Raw genomic sequence first — 20,651 nt, forward strand, 5'->3', positions numbered from 1 at the left:
TCCATGGTTCTTGTTATGTTAGGTCTTGTTTAGACCTCTATCTTGAGGGTTTTCCCCTGAGGCCTTGTATGCATGAAAGCTTTTCCCATAAAAAAAAATTAACAGGGGCGCCTTGGTGGCTCAGTGGGTTAAAGCCTCTGCCTTCTGCTCAGGTCATGATCCCAGGGTCCTGGGATCGAGCCCCAAATCGGGCTCTCTGCTCGGCAGGGAGCCTGCTTCCCCTACTTCTCTCTCTGCCTGCTTGTGATTGATCTCTGTCAAATAAGTAAAATAAATAAAAATCTTAAAAAAAATTAATAGCACACTCTTGCATCTCAATCAGGAAGCCCATAAATATGAGATAGTAGAGAACTTCCTTCAGATATATATATATCCAGGTATCTGCAGGAAATACTACCTAAGTGACCACATGAGCAAATGGATGCTCCACTCATATCTCCTCCATTCCCACATAATGCATGCCTTCGTAGATACGTGTGTGCGCACACACACTCACACACACACACGAAGTGAGTAATATTAAGTCCAATTTAAAGATGAGACCCAGGGGTGCCTGGGTGGCTTAGTGGGTTAAAGCCTCTGCCTTTGGCTAAGGTCATGATCTCAGGATCCAGGTATCGAGCCCCGCATCGGGCTCTCTGCTCAGCGGGGAGCCTGCTTCCTCCTCTATCTCTGCCTGCCTCTCTGCCTACTTGTGATTTCTGTCTGTCAAATAAATAAATAAAATCTTTAAAAAAAAAAAAAAAAAGATGAGACCCAGTAATTTCTTGTTTGTATCAGAGTACAACATGCCAGCACACAGTTGCCCACAACTTTATTTCTTCTCATGTAGCTCTGTTTGGCTGTCATTTGACATCCCTGACAGTTGAGACTATTCAGACCGTCCCATTCTTGTGTGTTTAGCCAAGTGGATCCAACCCATATCAAATCCCATATGTGAAGTGATTCTAGGATAGAACAAAAGTTGTACAACAGTATCAGTAGCAGTGCTCCTCCTTTGAATAACGGCCGAGTTTTCTCCAAATTATTATTTCTCTTTCCTTCTGATTAATCAGATTTTTTTAAAAAAACTTTATTTATTTATTTGACAGAGAGATAGAGAGAGCACAAGTAGGCAGAGAGAGAGGGAGAAGCAGGCTTTCCACTGAGCAGAGAGCCCGATGGGGAGCTCAATCCCCGCCTGGGATCATGACCTGAGCCGAAGGCAGCCGCTTAACTCACGAGGCAGCCGCTTAACTTACGAGCCACCCAGGCAGCCAAATCAGATTTTTTAAAGAGCAGATTTATCCTCATTTCAGATTGGTCATTAATAGGTAGTAGCTTAGATCGATCTCCTTGACTCTAGCAAATAATGAATAATCCAAAAGAGGTCACTGAAGGCCAGAATTAAAAGTTCTTGTCTGATTCCATTAATGAAAATAAAAAATCCCATGTGAACAATCATGTTTTATCCATTTAGATTTATTTATTTTTAAAAGGACTATGTCTATTTACCTGGAAATACTCAGGATTTGGTAATACCTTTTATTTTACAAACCTAGAATTGTGCAAGCCTAGAAATTGTTGGTGAGAGTGAAATTTGCAGAGACATGTACTTGAAGTAAAGATAGTGAAAACTAGGATTCCCTGTTGCAAGTTAAGAAGTTACTTCAGAAAGGTAAAAGTGGCTTGCCTCTAATCACAGACCATGGAATTACAATTGCATCTCTATTCTCTTAATGTCCAAGGTGGTGCTCAAGGGTTGGTGTTTTAATTCTAGGGAAGCCTGCAGTTTAGACAGTGACCAGGCCCCGGATCTCAAAGGACATATGGAAGCTAGTTCATCTGATTTGATAAGATCAGATTAGCTGTATTACATACTGTCCTTTCATTTTGAGATTTCAATTATTAGCTCAACTTCTCATTTTTCCTATCTTGTGATTTGTCCAGTAGCCAGGAAAGTGAAAAGAAGACCTCTCCTTTATTTACCAGATGACCCATGGCCTTCTTAGCCAGGGCTCTCTAGAAGTGAGGGTGGAGACTTTTATTTGTCCTGTCTTTGGGACAATAAAAGGGGAGGGGACGCCTCATTCAGCCTGTCTTTGGCTCCTTAAAAGCCAAAAAGCAATACTATTTACTTAAGTCTCTGGGCTTCTAAGTGCTGGGGTGGCTCCTGTTGACTCCAATTGGAGTCCTTGAAGCTAGGTGGAGCTCTCTAGAGCTGTTAGTCATGTGAGGTTGCCAGGGCAACTTAAAGTCTCCAGAGTTGGAAGGCTTCACCAAGTACAAAGACGAGACTGCCAGGGTGCATTACAACTTAAAGGCGTGTGTTCAATAACATGTCATCTCCGGGTAATGGGGCTTTTATTTTTATTTCGTGGGATTAAAAGATCAGAAGCCGGAAATTAGCTGAGGAGGATAAAGAAAAGGAAAAATTAAAGGGGGGGGGCTATTTCTGTTCCTTATGTGGGCAATGGTTGAACAAGGAGAACATCTGGTCCTGGAGCAGGTCTCTGGGGCGCTGCTTTTAATTACCCCGTCATTTGGTCTCAGGCTAAATTAGTGACTGTGGGAGCAGCTCAGATCTCCAAACTGACAGGCCCAGAGAGCGGGACTTAGCCTGCCACATAGTCAGAGGGAAACACGGAGCTTCCGGTTTCATATTTAAACCAGAGATTGACTCATAATTGTAGCTGTCAGGAGGGTGATGGAGACATTATGTAATCTGGTTCTTACGGCGATGTGTATTTAAGATTTCTGTTCTGTAAATTCCAGAGGAAATTTTGTGCCCATTGAGGGAGAACTTGCTGGCTGCTCTGTGGTGTGCCCCGCAGGGTAATGACAGTGCTGTTAAAGGTTCTTAGGTCCGCCTGAATCCAAACATGAATGAATTTTCCCATAAAAGGCCCTCCTGTCTTTCCATAGACTTAAATGTGGATGAGGTTAGGCAAAATATGGTGAGCTGCAAAGAGGCAGTATGTTGACCCAGTGGGGAAATTTAATGACAAACCATTCAGTCCACAGATTTTTTTTTTTTTTTTCTGGGCCACATAGTTCCCTTCACTCGTTCCCATTATTTCCAGCCTCAGAGATTCTGGAAGTGGACATTAGTTGCTCCTGGAAACAAAGCACTGGAGCTGTGGATCATTTGTTCCATTTTCATTCTGCTCGTTTCTTGCCTCTTGGAGGCCTCTGTGGAGTGGTATAAATTTTCAGGGCCAGGGAAGGCCTGAGACAGACCCAGTGTTTGCAGCCACGAAAAAAAAGTCAGATGAGGGTGTTTAATTTTAACTCTGAAGGAATGTATTCTCAACACTTCTGCGAAAGGAAGACTTTTGTTTTCATTTGATTGCTCTCTGAACCTAATATGCTTCACCCGCGCCCTAAGAACAGTTCGTCAATGGAGAATGGTTTTCATATTAGGAGAATAATAGCGGAGACAAAATAAAAAATTTACAAGGTGAATTGGGACTGAGTTCGTTTGTGTTTGGGCAGTAATGGTGGTGGGGGCTCGGGGAAGACTGAAACCTTCCAACTCCCTGGTTGTGGGTTTGGCCACTCTCTTTCCTCTCTTGGGGAATCTCCAGTCTATCTAGACTTGGAGTTCCAGTTTTGTCTTTTCAAGCCCCTCAAAGAAGACAATGGTATTTATAAAGTAGTTTCAGTCAAAATTAATTGTTAAATGTGTGAAAATGTGTAATTAAATGTTGGTTGTCATCATGACCTATTTATAAAGTTTCATGTGACTATTATACAGTCACTAACTTAGGACATTATCATGGACTGCTGGCTGATGCAGAGATGGATAAGTTCATGAGCTGTCTAGCCTAAGTTTATTCATTTATTCATATGGGGGTGGTTTCTATTATAGTCTCTATTTTTTTCTAGAAAAAGTAAAAATTGGGATAATTGGATATTTGCTTGTTCATATTTGGAACATGTTATTGGGAATGGACAATTTTCACACTTCAAGAAGAAAGTTATTTTAATGAAAAATAACATAATAATAAAATTAAATAATATAATATTAAAATAATGTATTTTGTATACTTGTATATTTATACACATAGAAATGCATATTTAAAGGACTAATTAAAAATTTTCTGTGTTCTTTCATAGTCTCAGTCTGTGAAATATTTTTTAGGACACAGTGCTAGTATAACGACTGGATTTATTTTCTCTCATGAGGATAAAGATTCACATGGATGTTATACAATGACTATAGCTTAGGACATTATCATATGACTGCTGGATGATACAGGGATGGATAACTTCATGAGCTGTCTACCCTAAGTTTATTCATTTTCCTAGTCATTGAAGTGAATGGACTTGATGTGAGTCCTCTTGAGATACTTCCAGAGGCAACCATCCTTGTAATGGCTTCTATCCATCAGAAAATTAGGTCCTGATTTGACTGTTTTTATTTTCCCTCTACTAGAACTTCAGATGGGCTGGGGATTTCTCTTCCAGTCAAGGGCCATTGGCTTATAGAAAACAATAACTGAAGACAACAAAATAGTGTTATGCTGTGGTTTGAGGAAATTAAGCTTAACATTCGATCTAGTTATCAGTGGGACATTTCTCTTTCTTGCCTTACTCTATCCAAACCCAGGCATTCATCATTGAGGATGAGGGATTCATCAGAAAGGATAATTGCCAGAACTAATAAATTACCTCTAATTAATAAGAATTATTAATAAGGATTAATAAGTTACCTATAATTAATACGAATTAATAAATCTTTATTTATTTCATGATGTTTAATTGGTATTGAAAATTAGTTGAGATTTGCTTTTCTTTAAACTTTACAAACCACAGTTAATCCAAGTGTGTCAAGTTGCCCCAGCAATCTTTGAGAATTTCAATTGTCCACACATGATTTTAAATTCCTTATCAGAACTTTCAAAGCTCACCAAATCTGGCTCCAATTTACCCTTCTAACTTTATTTCCTATTACTCCCAATCTACCCTTCTAACTGTATTTCCCACTTCTCTGTGTCACATGCCAGGTGCACCAGCCAATCTAAATGACTCCATGTTTTCAAAGCGGCTTTCCTTAGACAATATCTTCAAGTTCTAGTTCTATAAAGCCTTCCATTAGTATCCCTAACCACAGGTAATTATGTTTAACTGAACTCCCATAGCACTTTATAATTTCTCTTACAACATTTTGTGATATATAGATTTATGTTCAAACCTCACCCATTTACTTCCTATAAGTTCCTTCATGGTGGAATCCATGTTTGATTCACGTTGTATCCACAGACTGCCTTATATTCCGCTTACTCATGATAGAAGTTCCACAAACATTTGTAGAAGGAATGAATAAAATCAAGCTACAACATTCAAAATATTTAGGAGGGAATCTCTATTTTTTGGTAAAACAAAGGTGGGATTTGGGCTCCTTTCACAGATAATACCATTGTTTCTCCCTAAAATGGACGGACTCAGTGCCCACCACCTGTCCTCAAAACCCAGAAGGACTCAGAACCTCGTGCATCATGTCAGGTAATGAGGAACTGTTTTGTTTCTGTTACTGGGATACGGATGAAAATAAGGATGAGGTAGGTAAGTAAACTCCTGTGCCAGACAAGGAGGAGATCTGGGACACTGAGTTTAAAAATTTTTTAACGGAATTGCCACTAGATTTATTGTGTAGGGTCTTTTGTTATCTTTCCTTCCCTTTCTTTTCCGGTTGATTTGTCAACTCTGACCATCTACTCTGATTTGAATGGAGCTCTGGAATAATGGGCTAAGTCAGGAGAATTGGCTTCTAGAGTTGGCTCTGCCACTGGCTGTGTAGTTTTAGGAAAGTATAAATAATTAATTTCCTCACCTATGTAATATTGATAATAAATTCTCTTACCTTTTTCACAGTGTTGTTAGGATTCAGAAGAAAAGTTTATAAGGAACAATATTGAAAACTACAAAGTGTTTTATATTTGTAAGGAGTTCTTATAAAACTTAAGAATACTGGAGGTTTCCTCTTGGGATATCTATTAAATCACTATTCCCACTTGCACCAATATTACTTAATATGTCTAATTAGGCAAAGTAGAGGGATTTGGAATTTTAGCTCTGCCATTTACTAGCTCTGTGACTCCAGGCGAGTTACCTACCTTCACCCAAACCTCATTTTTCTCAATTACAATTGGGGATGATATAACTAGCTCATACAATAGTGAAAATTATGAGTGTCCTGGCTTTGTCATATGTCAACTCGGCTAGGTTGAATTATATTCCCTAGAAATCCCTTCCTTGAATGTGTTTGGTTGGGATAGGCCACAAGAGACATGTTCACAATGGGTCTGGAAGTTGAAAGTGAAACAGCAACCACCTGTCCTGGGATCCTCCTTTAAGTTCTCTGATTTTGGGGCTTATATATATATATATAGTTCTGTGATAAAGGTTCCTGGCTTCTTCAAGGAAGTACTGTCATATCATTAAGGTTAGAGGTTGCTATAACTGATATAGGTTCCAGTTTGTCCTTGTCCTTGTGGGCTCCAGATTGTACTTGCTCACCCATAATTTAGGTCTTCTCTTCTCTTCCTAATGACTTGCCCTGTGGACTTCAAGCTCCAGCATCAGACAAAAGACTTACAGAGACTACTTAAACCAGTCTCCACCATTGTGTAAGATTTCCATAATATCTACTCTCCTCTATCACCAATACACACACACACACACACACACACACACACACACACACACACACTCCTACCTTCTAATGCTGTGATCATTATTTTTAATTTTGTCATTCAGATGTCAGAGAACTAGGTAAGATTGTCTAAAGGCTCTATCTATTCCCTATAGAAATCCTCTCTAAGATTTCTTCAAACCCCTGTTGAGTTTATATTTTCATGGTCACTTCTGGCTCACCAAACCTTTCCCAATCTGCACAAGAGACTTATTCATACAAAGCACTTGTTAGCATAATTGTCTTCAGTAAAGATTTTGGTGGCATGGGCAAACAAGAAAAGTTCATGTTACAACAAAACAATTTCCAATTGAATTTCAGGCGCCCTTCTGTAAAATGTTTCTCCGCTAGCTCATCTTTACAGAAGGTGCTCAGTTCTTTCACCCTGTAAAAGCCCTAGCCTCAATATCTCCTTGGGTCCTATCTCCTTCTTTTCCCCTTTTCTCATCTGCTTTCCCTTTTCTTCCAGTACTCCGCCCTGTTGTTTTCAAGTGCAGAGTAACTTAACTAGCTCTCCTTTCTTTTTCTTCCTTAGGTTATTGTAGACATATGTCCATGCCCTTAGGATTTCACTTTCTATTCCCAAAGACTCTTTTTCCAAGAAGAATGTTATTGCAGTTAAGGAAAGAAAAATTTCACCTGGTTATAACAGTGACAAGAACAAGAAGCATACATTTAGCACTTACTGTGACCAAGGCTCCAAGAACTCTTCATTTGTCTTCTCTCATCTGATTTCCACAACAGTCTAGTGAGGTAGTCTGGCTTTATTTAGCCTTATTTTTACAATGTTAAAATCAAATCCCAGAAATAATAATAATAATAATAAAGCAATTATAAAAACTAATATTTATTGAAATCATATAGGTCAGGCACTGTTTTAAGCACTTGACTTTTTTTGCACTAATTTCTTACAACTCTACAATTTTAGCATAATTATCCTCATTTTATAAAGAATTTAAGACACAGAAAACTTGGGTAATCTGCTCAAATTCACACAATAAAGAGAGGCGCTGTGAATGGAAGCCAGGCTGTTGGAATGCGGAGCCCAGGATACTGTTTGAGAAGGTAAGAATGTGTTTCAGTGTTCTCTCCTATAGTTGGCCTCCTCTCTCACCTTGATACTTTTCTTGACTAACCTATTATTTTAACCCACCACTCACATTTTATATCCTTTATCCCTGTTTTATTTTGTCTCCTTAGCACCTAATACTATCTAGTATGTTGTATATTTATGTATCATTTTTATTTTTCTATCTCCACCACTAGAATATAAGCTCTGTAAGGGCAGGGAAATTTATGTCTGCTTTGTTCACAGTAGCATTACTAGGGCCTCTAAGAGTGTCTTGCACATAGTAGATGCTCTACAAGTAGTTACTGGAGAAAGAATGAAAGAAAAAGAAAGAAAGAAAGAAAGAAAAAAAAAAAAAAGAAAGAAAGAAAGGAAGGAAGGAAGGACCTAGAGGTCAAGGCCTTCTAATTAGATCATGGAGATACTTAAGGAACCAAACACTTTGGACAGAATGTGAAAAGGTTGTAAATTGCTGAACTCTGGTTATGATTAAATTCATGAGGGGGCCACGAATACTGTGATTCCCCTCCATTCTTTCCTTCCTGTCCTCTCCCCTACCTCTCCCAAGTGCACCTATATAACTGTCTTCATTTGGTTCAACTGCCTTCCCTATGAGCCTGCTCTCAAATACTGAAGAATAGTCTTTAAATTGCTAATTTACTTTCTCTATTTATAAAATGGAGCTAAATGTATTTCTAATAACCAGCAAGATTTGGAAGAGATCAGTGAGACAGTGATAGAAAAAAATAAGGCATCGGGGCACCTGGGTGGCTCAGTTGATTGGACGACTGCCTTCGGCTCAGGTCATGATCCTGGAGTCCCGGGATCGAGTCCCGCATCGGACTCCCAGCTCTTTGGGGAGTCTGCTTCTCCCTCTGATCTTCTCCTCGCTCATGTTCTCTCTCACTGTCTCTCTCTCAAATAAATAAATAAATAATCTAAAAAAAAAAATAAGGCATCGACTTTAGGAGGACTCTGGCTATACAAACATATATGAAAAGTCAAATAAAATATTTTTGTCACCTCTCCATAATTTGAGGTTTTTACCTCAAGGATATAACTTAGTAACATTTATAGAAATAATGACATTTGCGGCTTTTTGTTGTTTTGATCTTAAAAAATTTCTTTTAAGTTATAATTTTAAGGTTGTATTTATTTATTTGGCAGAGAGAGAGAGAGAGAACAAGCAGAAGTTGGAGAGGGAGTGGCAGGCAGAACTAAAGGAAGAAGCAGGTTCCCTGCAAAACAGGGAGACTGATGCAGAGCCCAATCCCAGAACCCTGGGATTGGATCAGACCCTGATCTGAGCTGAAGGTAGACATTTAACCAACTAAGCCACCTAGGCACGCCTTTAAAAAAAATTTTTTTTAAACAATCATTAGAAATTACCTAGCATAAAAATGTAGAATTATTTATTTATTTATTGAATCATAGTTGACATACAGTGTTACATTAGTCTCAGGTGTACAACACAGTGTCTTGACAATTTTATATGTTATGCTATGCTCAGCACAAGTGTACCTACCATCTGTCACCATGCGATGCTATTACAATATCATTGACTATATTCCCTGTGCTGTACCTTTTATTCCTGTGACTTATTCATTCCATAACTGGAAACCTGTACTCCCCAGCCTCCACTATCCTTCATTCATTTTGCCCATCTTCAACCCCCATCTCCTCTGGTGACTACTATTTTCCTCTCTCTATTTATGGGTCTGTTTCTGCTTTTTATTTGCTTATTCATTTGCTGTTTTCTAGACTCTACATGTAAGTGAAATCATATAGTATTTGTCTTTCTCTGACATATTTCACTTAGCATAATACCCTGTAGGTCCATCCATCTTGTCACAAATTATAAGATCTCACTTTTTTAATGCCTGAGTAATATTCTGTTGTGTATATATATACCACATATCTTCTTAATCCATTCATTTATCAATAGACCCTTGGGTCATTTCCATATCTTGGCTATTGTAAATAATGCTGCAATAAACATAGGGATGTATATATCTTTTCGAATTGGTATTTTTGTTTTCTTTGGGTAACTACCCACCAGTGGAATTATTGGATTATATGGTATTTCTTTTTTAAATTTTTTGAAGAACCTCCATACTATTTTCCATAGTGGCTGAAAAATTTATTTCTTTATTCATTTATTTTTTAAAGATTTTATTTATTTATTTGACAGAGGTCACAAGTAGGCAGAGAGGCAGGCAGAGACAGAGAGAGAGGGAAGCAGGCTCCCTGCTGAGCAGAGAGCCCAATGTGGGGCTTGATCCCAGGACCCCGGGGTCATGATCTGAGCCGCAGGCAAAGGCTTAACTTCCTGAGCCACCCAGGCGCCCCTGAAAAATTTATTTTTCCACCAACATTCCTTTTTCTCCACATCCTGCTGATAATTGTTATTTCTTGTCTTTCTGCTTCTAGCCATTTTGACAGGTATGAGGTGATAGCTCATTGTGTTTTTGATTTTCATTTCTCTGATGATTAATGATTTTGAACATCTAGATGTCATCTTTGGAAAAGCGTCTATTTAGTTCCTCTGTCCATTTTCAGTGGATTATTTGCTGTAGATTTTTCCCCTCGGTTGAGGGAGTCACTTTTCTAGTTTGATTTTCTGCTTGGGTTGGTACATTGCGCTAAATTTATAATGTGAATTCACTAAAAAGATTGTGTTCATTCATTAATTCAACAAATATTATTGAACACCTGTTGTGGCAGACATTGCTGAAGTATGCAAAACCTAATGCTGGTAACAAAAGAGACAAAACCCCTGTTTTTTTGTTGTACATTTGAATGTACTAGAGAGGTTTTTTAGAGGTTGCCTGCTGTATAAGTTTGCTAGGGCTGCCATAACAAAATACTACAGACTGGGTAGTCTAAACACACTTTTGGAGACCAGACATCTGAGATCACTGTGTTGCCAGGGTGAGTTTTTTCCGAGGTCTCTTTCCTTGGCTTGTTGGATGTTCATCTTCTCCCAGTGTATTCACATGGTCTTCCTGCTATGCCTCTCAGTACCCAAATTTCATCTTTTTTATAAGGACACAGTGATACTATATTAGGGCCCAGCTGAATGAACTCATTTCATTACTTCTTTAAAGACTCTATCTTCAAATATAATTACAGGCTGAGATAGGGGGAGTTAGGACTGTGACATATGAATTTTTGGGGGACACAATTCAGCTCATAACAGTTATTCTAAAATATTGGTGAACTCTCTGGGTCTTAGTTTATTGGGTCAAGAATAACAAGGCCTGCTCTACACACCTGTTATAAACACGCTATTTATTTATTTATTTATTTATTTTCGTTTATGGTAATTGAAGCTAGATAGAAATAAATCTAGTTTTGGGAGAGATGATAATATTATTAAAGGCCATAGATGGAGCAAAATTTGCTCAGAGCTACACAAAACCAGCTGGATAGAGAGGACTATTCCTTTCAAAGATTTTACTTTTTTGGAAAATGGGCAGCATGCAGCTGAGTATTATCTCAAAGGATTACTATGGGGAGCCTGGGTGGCTCAGTGGTTTGGGCCTCTGCCTTCGGCACAGGTCATGATCTCGGGGTCCTGGGATCGAGCCTTGCATTGGGCTCTCTACTCAGCAGGGACCCTGTTTCCTCCTCTCTCTCTCTCTCTGTCTGCCTCTTTGCTTACTTCTGATCCCTTGCCTGTCAAATAAATAAATAAATAGAATCGTAAAAAAAAAAAAAAAAAGAGAGAGAAGTTAAATTTGAGATCCTACCTAATCGCCACCACCACCACCACCATTATCATCGCTGTGACCATTGTTTTTACCATGTCACATTGGCAGTTTTTACTGTCTTATCCTCTCAAACTTTATCTGTTTCTCAACAAGTCTGTGAGCTCTTTGTGATTATAAAGTATGTCTAGGATTTTTTATGTGTCCTTTTGTGCTTTGCATGGTACTGGGCACAGAGCTTTGGCTTGGTAAGCACTAGCTGGCCAACTTGCATTGACTTCTGGGCGTGGTTGCTGAGTGCATCAGTCAGAAGACTGGTGGTGGGAGGACAGTAGGGGAAAAGCTGGCTGACTGCCATGGCAAAGTTGGGAGTGGATACCTAGCTGGTGATGGTACTGCTGACAGTGATCAACTTGTTGGTAGAGCTATGGGGTTCTGATGAGGGAAATGGAGAGATAGGACTTTGCAACTACATGAACAATGGGCTTCAGAGTAGGATCTCTAAAATCCTAGAAAATATAGACTTGTTATAATTTGAAAAGGAGCCAAATCATTGGTCTTTTCTCAGCACTGAGGCATACTTTGCCATAGAAAATGTAAATTATTTGGTGGTAGGCAGTGGGTAGGGAGAGAAATGGGATCAAAACATGGTTTCTACCTTTCCTTTGACAATAGTTATTGTTACCTTTCCTACATTTATTGGAAAGGTTATTGGTACCTTTCCTACATTTCCTTTGGCAGTGGTTATTATTAAAATATTTTGGCTAGGAAAAGATTAATTTCTGTCTTCAAAATTTAAAAAAATGCAATGTGTGTAAAATATTATGTTGTATAATGTGTAAAATATTATGTTGATGCATATTTTGTTGAACAAAACAGAATATGCATCAGTCAGATCAGTCTATCAGTCCCCAAACTTCTCAAGCATTTCCCTTATAGGATGAAGGGTAACCATTCTAATTCTACCAAGTAAATAAGAGTCACTGGATCTCTATGATTTTGTCTGTTTCTTCTTATAGAAATTCTCTCTTTTTATTATCAAACCAAAGATTTTTCTCCCCAATGATTTTTTTTACTTCCCAATAATTTTTAATAAGTTCTATTAAACTGGGCCATCCAATTAGCACCCAAATGTGGATGTTTATTTATTTTTTTTTGCTAGTCTAGCTGTTCTCAGCAGGGAACCTTTAGGCTTTGCACTACAGTTAGGGAAACTGAGTGCTGAAAGTTTCAGTGACCCTCTTCAACATTTTATAAAAGAGTCACAGCTGAAGTAAACAAGAGAGATAGGTTTCTTGACTCTCAAATCCTTGACTTTTCATTTCAACTTTGATTCCTACTATACTTGAACTTATTTCATTTATGTATTTTCCTTTCTGTGCTCTCCTTTTAGAAGACTCTAAAGAAGACTTAGGGGAAAGATTTTCCTAACTATTCCTATCCTATTTTCCCCTACTCTTCCATCTCTGTGCTTTGGTTTCCTTTGAAATGAAACCACTGCTTCAAGTAGACTCTCCCAGAGGTTTTCAAGGTGAGCCTGCTTCACAGCTGGAGACAGAATGATTGGTCATTAATCAAGCACTTTCTTATGTCATTAGTCATTTCTACATTAAGGGATACTTTTCTTGCTAGAAAAAGTTAAAATCAAGTACAGTAAGCAACAGCCAACTGTTTACCATTCATTGACTGAGGTTCAGGGATAGAAGTTTACATTTTTACTTACTCCTCTGCTCCCAAACAATGGCCTCCCTTTAATTTTTAAAGATTAAAAAACATCTTAATGCATCTATTTCCTACCTAGACTCACCTAGACTGATTAGATAAGTTAGGCAACCTAAAGGACCTGTGTCACTGATGGTGAGGGTCAGGAGCTGGCCCTGACTAGGTAGTGGTGATGTGGGTACACAATAGTTTGTGACTCCAGTGTAATCCAAACCTGTGGAGAGGTAGGGAGACTGTGATCTGGAGTTGTGTTAGCCAACTGATTCTTCTTTCCCTTATTTAATGATCCTTACCAATAACTAGAAGATTTTTCTAAATACAATTGTTCCTTTTCAATTATTTTTAATCCATTTGATCTTTCTTTTCTTTATTCCTTCTCTCAAATATTCTTGCATATATTCACACTTTACCCCTTGCATCTCTACTGAAATTCATTGCTTAAGGCTTTCTAACACTAGGGGTAAAAGAAGAAAGAGATGTTTTGTAGCTATTAAGATAAGCAGCTCAAAATAAAATAGGAGTGCAACTGTATTAAAACTAAGCACTCGGGGCACTTGGGTGGCTCAGTGGGTTAAGGGCTCTGCCTTTGGCTTGGGTCATGATCGCAGAGTCATGGGATAGAGCCCTGCATCCCGCTCTCTGCTCAGCAGGGAGCACCCCCCCCCCCACCCCACCGCCACCTGCCTCTCTGCCTACTTGTGATCTCTGTCAAATGAATAAATAAAATCTTTAAAAAAAACCCCAAAACAAAAACCTAAGCACTCTCAGAAATCTCTTCCTACCATCAATTTAGAGTGAAAATATCAGGAGTAAAATGGAGAAAAATAGTTTATTTACTGAGTGATTAAGATGTGATAGGTTATCTGCACAGATCCTCTGAATTCATCCTTGTTATGGAACCTGTGAGGTGGTAACTATTATTAGCCTCATGTTTGCAGTAAAGGGGACTATGGTTTAGAGAGAGTTAGTGATTTGCCAGAGTTATACAGGGAAGCAGGCTGAAGTTAGAATTTAAACCAAGGAGGTCTGATTTTTCAGTGCTATACTTTCTCATGGGAAATCTCACACACTTCTTAAAGCAAATTTTAAAAGATTTAAATGATAAAACCAATAGTCTGAGCATATTTAGCATATTTATCATCTGACCCAGATGACAAATCATGGCAGCTAAGGAAATACTACATCTTGGAAACATGCTTTGCAAGTGTTCAAATTACTTTCAAAAGATCAAAACACTACTCTAGAACCCTTGGTTTATTTTCTTTTATTTCTTCATTTTCTTCTTAGCTCTAAATTTAAGTCTTTAAAGTTGCTTCACTCTTTTTTTTTTTTTTTAAGATTTTATTTATTTATTTGACAGAGAGAAACACAGCAAGAGAGGGAACACAAGCAGGGGGAGGGGGAGAGGGAGAAGCAGGCTTCCTGACAAGCAAGGAGCCCAGTGAGGGGCTTGATCCCAGGACCCTGGAATCATGACCAGAACCAAAGGCAGATGCCTAATGACTGAGCCACCCAGGTGCCCCTAAAGTTGCTTCACTCTTAAGGCAAATTGCTTTTTATGCTGAACATTTAGTAAAGAAAGCTACTTTTTTCTCTGTCCAGTGTTGTTAGAGAAGGCAGAACAGCAAATTCTGGGTTCTGAGATTGCTTGTAGACCAGATGACCTTTTTGCTGCAGAAGTGCTGTGAATTTCATGCCCTACCATTGAGTCTGAGGCTAATTATTACCTAAACCTTTCTCACCTCTAGATTTTTAAATTCTAAAGCAAAGAGGCACTGTGACCTGCATCGAATTCCACTAAATAGCTGACTTGTCCTACTGACTTCTTTTAACTTTTTGCTACTGTTCAGAAGGAACGAGAAGTTGGATAAAATGCACGAACTTTCCTGGAAACTTCCAGTGTTTCTACACAGCATTTAATATTTCCACATGGCGAGAGCGACAAGCAATTCAGAGAGGGATTTTAAGTTGGTTGTCCTTATTACTGAAATGAAAAAGCAAGACACTTTAAAATCTTGATTAAAGTGAGTTTATAAGTGAGTTTTCATTGACTTCGTGACTTTAAGAAAATTACCTAATTGCATACTAGGTTGCTTATTTTTAAAATAGGCATCCTAAAGAACACAGATTTGAGGTATTAGAAAAGTTTTATATTCCTGACACAATGCCTGCTAGACCCTTCCTCCTTCTCTGCCTGGCAACCCTCCACTCATTTTCTGAAGTCAGCTCAGATACCACCTACTCTGTAAGGCCATCCCTAACTCACTTGGGTAATTTCAGTTGCTCTCTTTGCTCCCACAGATTTCATGACTCTTATAATACCTATTACATGTAATTGTTCAAGTCTGGTTTGCATTCCTATGGCCATCTCACTGCACAACTCTACAGAGGGCACTCTTTGTAATTCTGCAACAGGACATCCCTGTTTCCGTCAGCTCCAGGCACCTAGAAGTCCTCTCATCTTTGTATCCCTAAGACCTGGCATGAGATTCCTAGAACAAAGTTAGTGATTAATACGTAGTTAATGAACTAGTGGCTGAATTTTACCTGTATTTACCTCTCTTGATCCCTGGATATATATAGATTTTTAATTTTTAAAAAAGATTTTATTTGACAGAGACAGGCAGAGAGGGAACACAAGCAGGGGGAGTGGGGGAGGGAGAAGTAGGCCTCCTGCAGGGCAGTGAGCTTGATCCCACCACCTTGGGATCATGACCTGAGCCAAAGGACTTAACTGACCACCAAGGCGCCCTATCCCTGGATCTTTATCCGTTTTATCACAGACTCCATTTCTTTCTCCATATTGTCATTGCAGTCTTTCTTCCCTCCTTCCCTCTGTGCATTTGCTTGATTCTCTGTTTGCTTTCTAAGCGTCGGGTAAAACAGCAATCTCTCCCAGTCTTGGGGGAGGGTCTCCCCTAGGAGATGAACCTTATCCTTCAACCCTGCCCTAGCACAGGGTTGTCTTTCAAACCTTTGTGATTGTTCAAGCAGCCTATTGTATTTTAATGGCTCCCAGTAGTTGAGGGTATGCCAAGACCAGTCAAGGTCCCAAAGGGGAGGAGGTTCTGTCTATACCTAGATTTAGACTGATGGGAAGCCAGACTCTCAGGCAGTAAGCAGATATATACAGTCCTACAGGACTTAAAGTTTTAGTGCCCCAGGCTTCAACAGCCAGGTGATCGAGGGGGCGTTCCTTGGGCAGCAGTGGTAAAGATGGGGCACCAGGCACTTGGAAACGCTCCCGTCCGGGAGTTCCCAGCATTCTGGAGCCGGAAGGAGGAGAGCAGGAAGATGGCGCCCGCCAGCTAGGGCAGAGCGAGAGCTCAAAGACAGGTCTGTGGTCTGCATCCAAGGACAGTGTCCTGTCAGGCCTCCAGAGGTGCATCAGATCAGATTCCCTCCCCTCAGGCCGAGGCTCCAGAACAAGCAAAGAGGCCTTTTTCGCAGAAACGCTGCATCAGGCCAGCCCGCTGTCTGTGCGGGCTCTGGCGCGGGCAGCCGGCGGGGAACTAGCTCTCCAGTTGTTACAACAGTCCCGTGGGACCCAGGAACACAAGCCCCCCCTGGTCGCCAGAGCCAGGAGGTCACGGACATCCTCTGGGCCACGGGTGCAAAGACCCGGGCACCAGACCCGTGTAAAAGCTCCCCTTCAAGGCCTGCTGGCGCTCAGGCGCGCGGCGGAGGGAGAGCGAGCTGGTGAGGATGGCCCCTGGAGGGAGAGCGAGCAGACGAAGATGGCGCCTGCTAGCCTGGGGCGAGAGCGGGGACGAGGCCCCACAGGCGTTTCAAAGCCCACGCCTGCCCCTCTGCCCCGAGCTCCATGACAAGCAAAAAGCGAGCGAGCCTTTCCTAGGCACAGTTCGGCGTCGTTCTGTGGCTGCCTCCGTGCTGGACCCTGAAGCAGGTAAGTCCAAGGGCGAGAATCCTTTAAGAGCGGTTTCTCAGATCCTTGGAGCCGGTGGGTCTTGTGGAAGCGAGCCCCGTTCAAAGCTACACGTTTTGGGGGCTTGTTTCTCAGGTGCAGATCTTAAAGACCTAGGAGTGACTCAGGTGCCCTTCGAACCCTTCGCTCTTCAGAAGGAAGCTCTGGGTGTTGCGCTTCCTCCCCATGACGGAGAGCAGCACTAAGGGTGGGGCTTATGGCAAGAGGTGTCCCAGCCTCCTTCCTGGTTTGATGTGGCCCAAAGCATACAGGTTGCTCAGTTTCTAGTTTCCTTCCTTCCTTTTTTTTTTTTTTTTTTCTTCTTTCTGCCATTTTGCCTTTCTTTCTTTGCAGAGGAAGTTGTTTCAAATGTAATTGTCTATTTGGTATGGTTGTGGGAGGGCGTGAGTTCAGGATCCTCTTAAGCTCTGCCATCCTGAGGGGGAACTCCTTTTTCCCTGTTCTCCATTTCTCACCTCTTTCCAAAAAGAATTTGAGGTGGTTTGCAAATATATACATATGTATAAATACACATGTATTATTCAACAGTATTAAAAAAAAGAAATGAGGCAATCAGGGAAAGTTTGCACCTTTTTTTTTTCTTTCTCAGATTTATCTTTACTTGCCTTGAAACTCACTGGAGGGTGTTTGTTTTTTTTTAAATGCAGATTTTCTTAAACTTATACTAATTATATTGATTGGTTTTTTAAGGTGCTGGTCACTTACTCCCTTCCCTTGTAGTTAATATTCCAGCATTCATTTCACTTGGGCAAATGATAATGAGTATCAAGAGCAGTGGCATCACTACCTTGAACTCAAGGTCTAGGAGGGGAGGGGGGGAGGGAGAGAGAGTCTCAAGCGGACTCCACCCTCAGTGGGGAGACTGACACTGGGCTTTATCCCACCACCATGAGATCATGACCTGAGCTGAAATCAAGAGACAGCCACTTAACTGAGCCAGCCAGGTGTTCCTGTTCAATGATTTTCAAACTGTGCTTTAAGGATCAATCACTCCAGCTTTGATGGAGGTGTATGATGACCAGCTTAAACTTGTTTCAGACATTGGATGGGAGTGTGGGTTCCTTGTACTTACTTCAACCAGGGAATCTTTAATTTTATCCTTTTCATATTTGGGTTTCCTTATGAAAATGGGTTTGCAAAACAGATTTTGCATCTGAAAAAAGGCTGACAAACTATATGCCATTTTACGCCATTTTACTCCATTTTTACTCATATCTACTTCTAATTGAATGTTCAAATCCTTAGATTAAATATAAGAGCATTTATTACAGGGCACCTGGATGTCTCAGTGGGTTAAAGCCTCTGCCTTCGGCTCAGGTCATGTTCCCAGGGTCCTGGGATGGAGCCCCGCATCCGGCTCTCTGCTCAGCAGGGAGCCTGCTTCCTTTTCTCTCTCTGCTTATCTCTCTGCCTACTTGTGATATCTGTCAAATAAATAAATAAAATATTTTTAAAAAGAGCATTTATTACCTAGTTCTGTTTTATTTAGAGATTTTGAAAATCTACTTCCCTTCCCTCTTCACCCAGTATTAAAATATATGCTAGCTTTGTAATTTTTCTGGGTCATCTTTAATACAGGGGTTAAGAAAAAGATATGCAAGTAAAATCAAGAAATAACTATGAGGCCAACATTTATTTAAAGAATTCCTAAGAATGGACTTAGGCTCTCTAAGGTGCCTGGAAGTCTTAATGACATAAAATATATGTATCTTGGGATTAAAACTAAACCAAATTCTACATCTGGATCACTACTAGGTATCAAAGGAAGCTAGCTGAATGGATTTTGAATTGAATTTGTGTTGTTCCAAGGAAGAGGTATTTTTTTTTTTTTTACCCCACTCCCCATGCTAAAGAATTGCATCCTTCTCATTGGTTGACAGTTCTGTGCCTCATTTCTGTTTGCCTCAGATAATTGCTTGAGTTGTTGGTACTTTTCAGATATCTTACTCAGCCCTCAAATACCAGTTGCCCTCCACTTGTTTCCTTTCATCTAATTCTACTGTCTTACAATCTATATAGTTTCACTAACCTCTTCTTTACATGTAACAAATGATACGTGAGCTCTATTATCTGTGGGTAAAGTATTCCCCAGAAGGTTCAAGGCAACTGACTTATGAGTACAACTGGAAATTTCATAGCAAGATAACATGAGGTCTGTGAGTGAGAAAAAAATTCAAGAGGGATATGGATTTATAGCCTGTTTGGACAGTAGGTTTCTGGTTATGAATTTTTCAAACTGTAAAAAGTAAGTCTAGAAACTTCCTTCACGTTGTGGAATATGTATAGGAGCAAAACTAGCTATAAAAGAGTTCTTTTAGGCTGGGGTGGGAAGGGGGAAAATGTGTGTATAGTGGATTTGGGGGGGAGCAAGATCGAAGATGGTGATAACTTTTAAGAGATTATTTGGAAAATGACTTCCCTGTTGATCAATTCTTAGGGATGTTTTCATTGAGGAAAAAGCCCAGACAGTGAAATCTGTTAAATTTGTAAATTCAAAGAGCAGCTGTGAAGGGGAAAGAGGGTTCCCAAGGGTCAGAATGCAGGCTGAGGAATGTGGAGAAAAAGTGACCTTTTCATCTGCCTTAGGAAATCAGGAAGGGTAAAATATTAGCAGGTATAGGTGGTGTTTGGACAGTCAGGCTGTGTTTAGCTCCTCTGGGCTCTGATAGTTAGGAAAATTTCCTATATTTTCCCCTGGCATCTCCTTTTCTACCTTGTTCCTTTACCACTTAGCTCTGCGGTTTTGGCCCCTGAAGAACCTGTAGTACAGTGGACATGCCCACAATGCTGTGCTTGTCTAGGGGGCCAGCTTCACCTATGTGCAGATTTTTCCATCAGTGATTCATAAATACTCATTTAGCACATGTATTTGTATACTGTTCACAATATGATATGAAATGGGACCAGGCTATGTTGGCACCATCAGATGATAATCTTTAAATATTTGTTAATACTTATTTAATTGGGATCAAGGAGACACATGATTTTCTATTCATGAACACTGTATATCTCGTTCTCTTCAAACTAGGGGACTTACACAAATGTAATAAAACAGCATTTAAATGTATTAAAATTAACTTTCATTTCACAGTTTTGTGATTCTCATAACTAGATAGTATTATTTTGAGAAAACATTCAACTTAACTTGGAAACACTTACCAAGTTCTTTTTAACATATGTTTAAATCTTTTATTCCCTAACTTCTGTGATGTTAAAACATTATCTGTTTTACAGAAACATTTATTCCTTATTTAGCTTTCTTTTATAATTTTTAAGAAGAGACATCTTTTTTGGAGATACACTTAATAATTTAAAAGTTAGGTAATAAAATAATTTATTTTTTTCTAGTAAATGGGAGCAGTCATAAATAATTTGTTTTCAGAATTTCAGCTGTGACAACTTGTGTGGTAGTCAGAATTCCAAGATGGCTTCTTTGACCTCTAACTTCCTGGGGTTATCCTGGTGATTTTATTACTTTATAGGGTGAAAGAGATTTTGCAGATGTAATTAAAGGTATTAATCAGTAGA

At 39.7% G+C, this 20,651-nt stretch overlaps 1 long non-coding RNA gene across 1 annotated transcript; it reads left to right on the top strand.

The window, feature by feature from the left end:
* The first annotated feature begins 2,222 nt into the window (after positions 1 to 2,222).
* Positions 2,223 to 15,217, top strand: LOC309868198. The gene is made up of 5 exons (XR_014313571.1): positions 2,223 to 2,331; positions 5,393 to 5,487; positions 6,556 to 6,611; positions 7,605 to 7,741; positions 14,926 to 15,217. It is a non-coding gene; the product is annotated as an uncharacterized lncRNA (long non-coding RNA).
* The last annotated feature ends 5,434 nt before the right edge of the window (positions 15,218 to 20,651 follow it).

The sequence above is a fragment of the Mustela nivalis genome (assembly GCF_964662115.1).
Source record: "Mustela nivalis genome assembly, chromosome: 6".
Classification (NCBI taxonomy): domain Eukaryota; kingdom Metazoa; phylum Chordata; class Mammalia; order Carnivora; family Mustelidae; genus Mustela; species Mustela nivalis.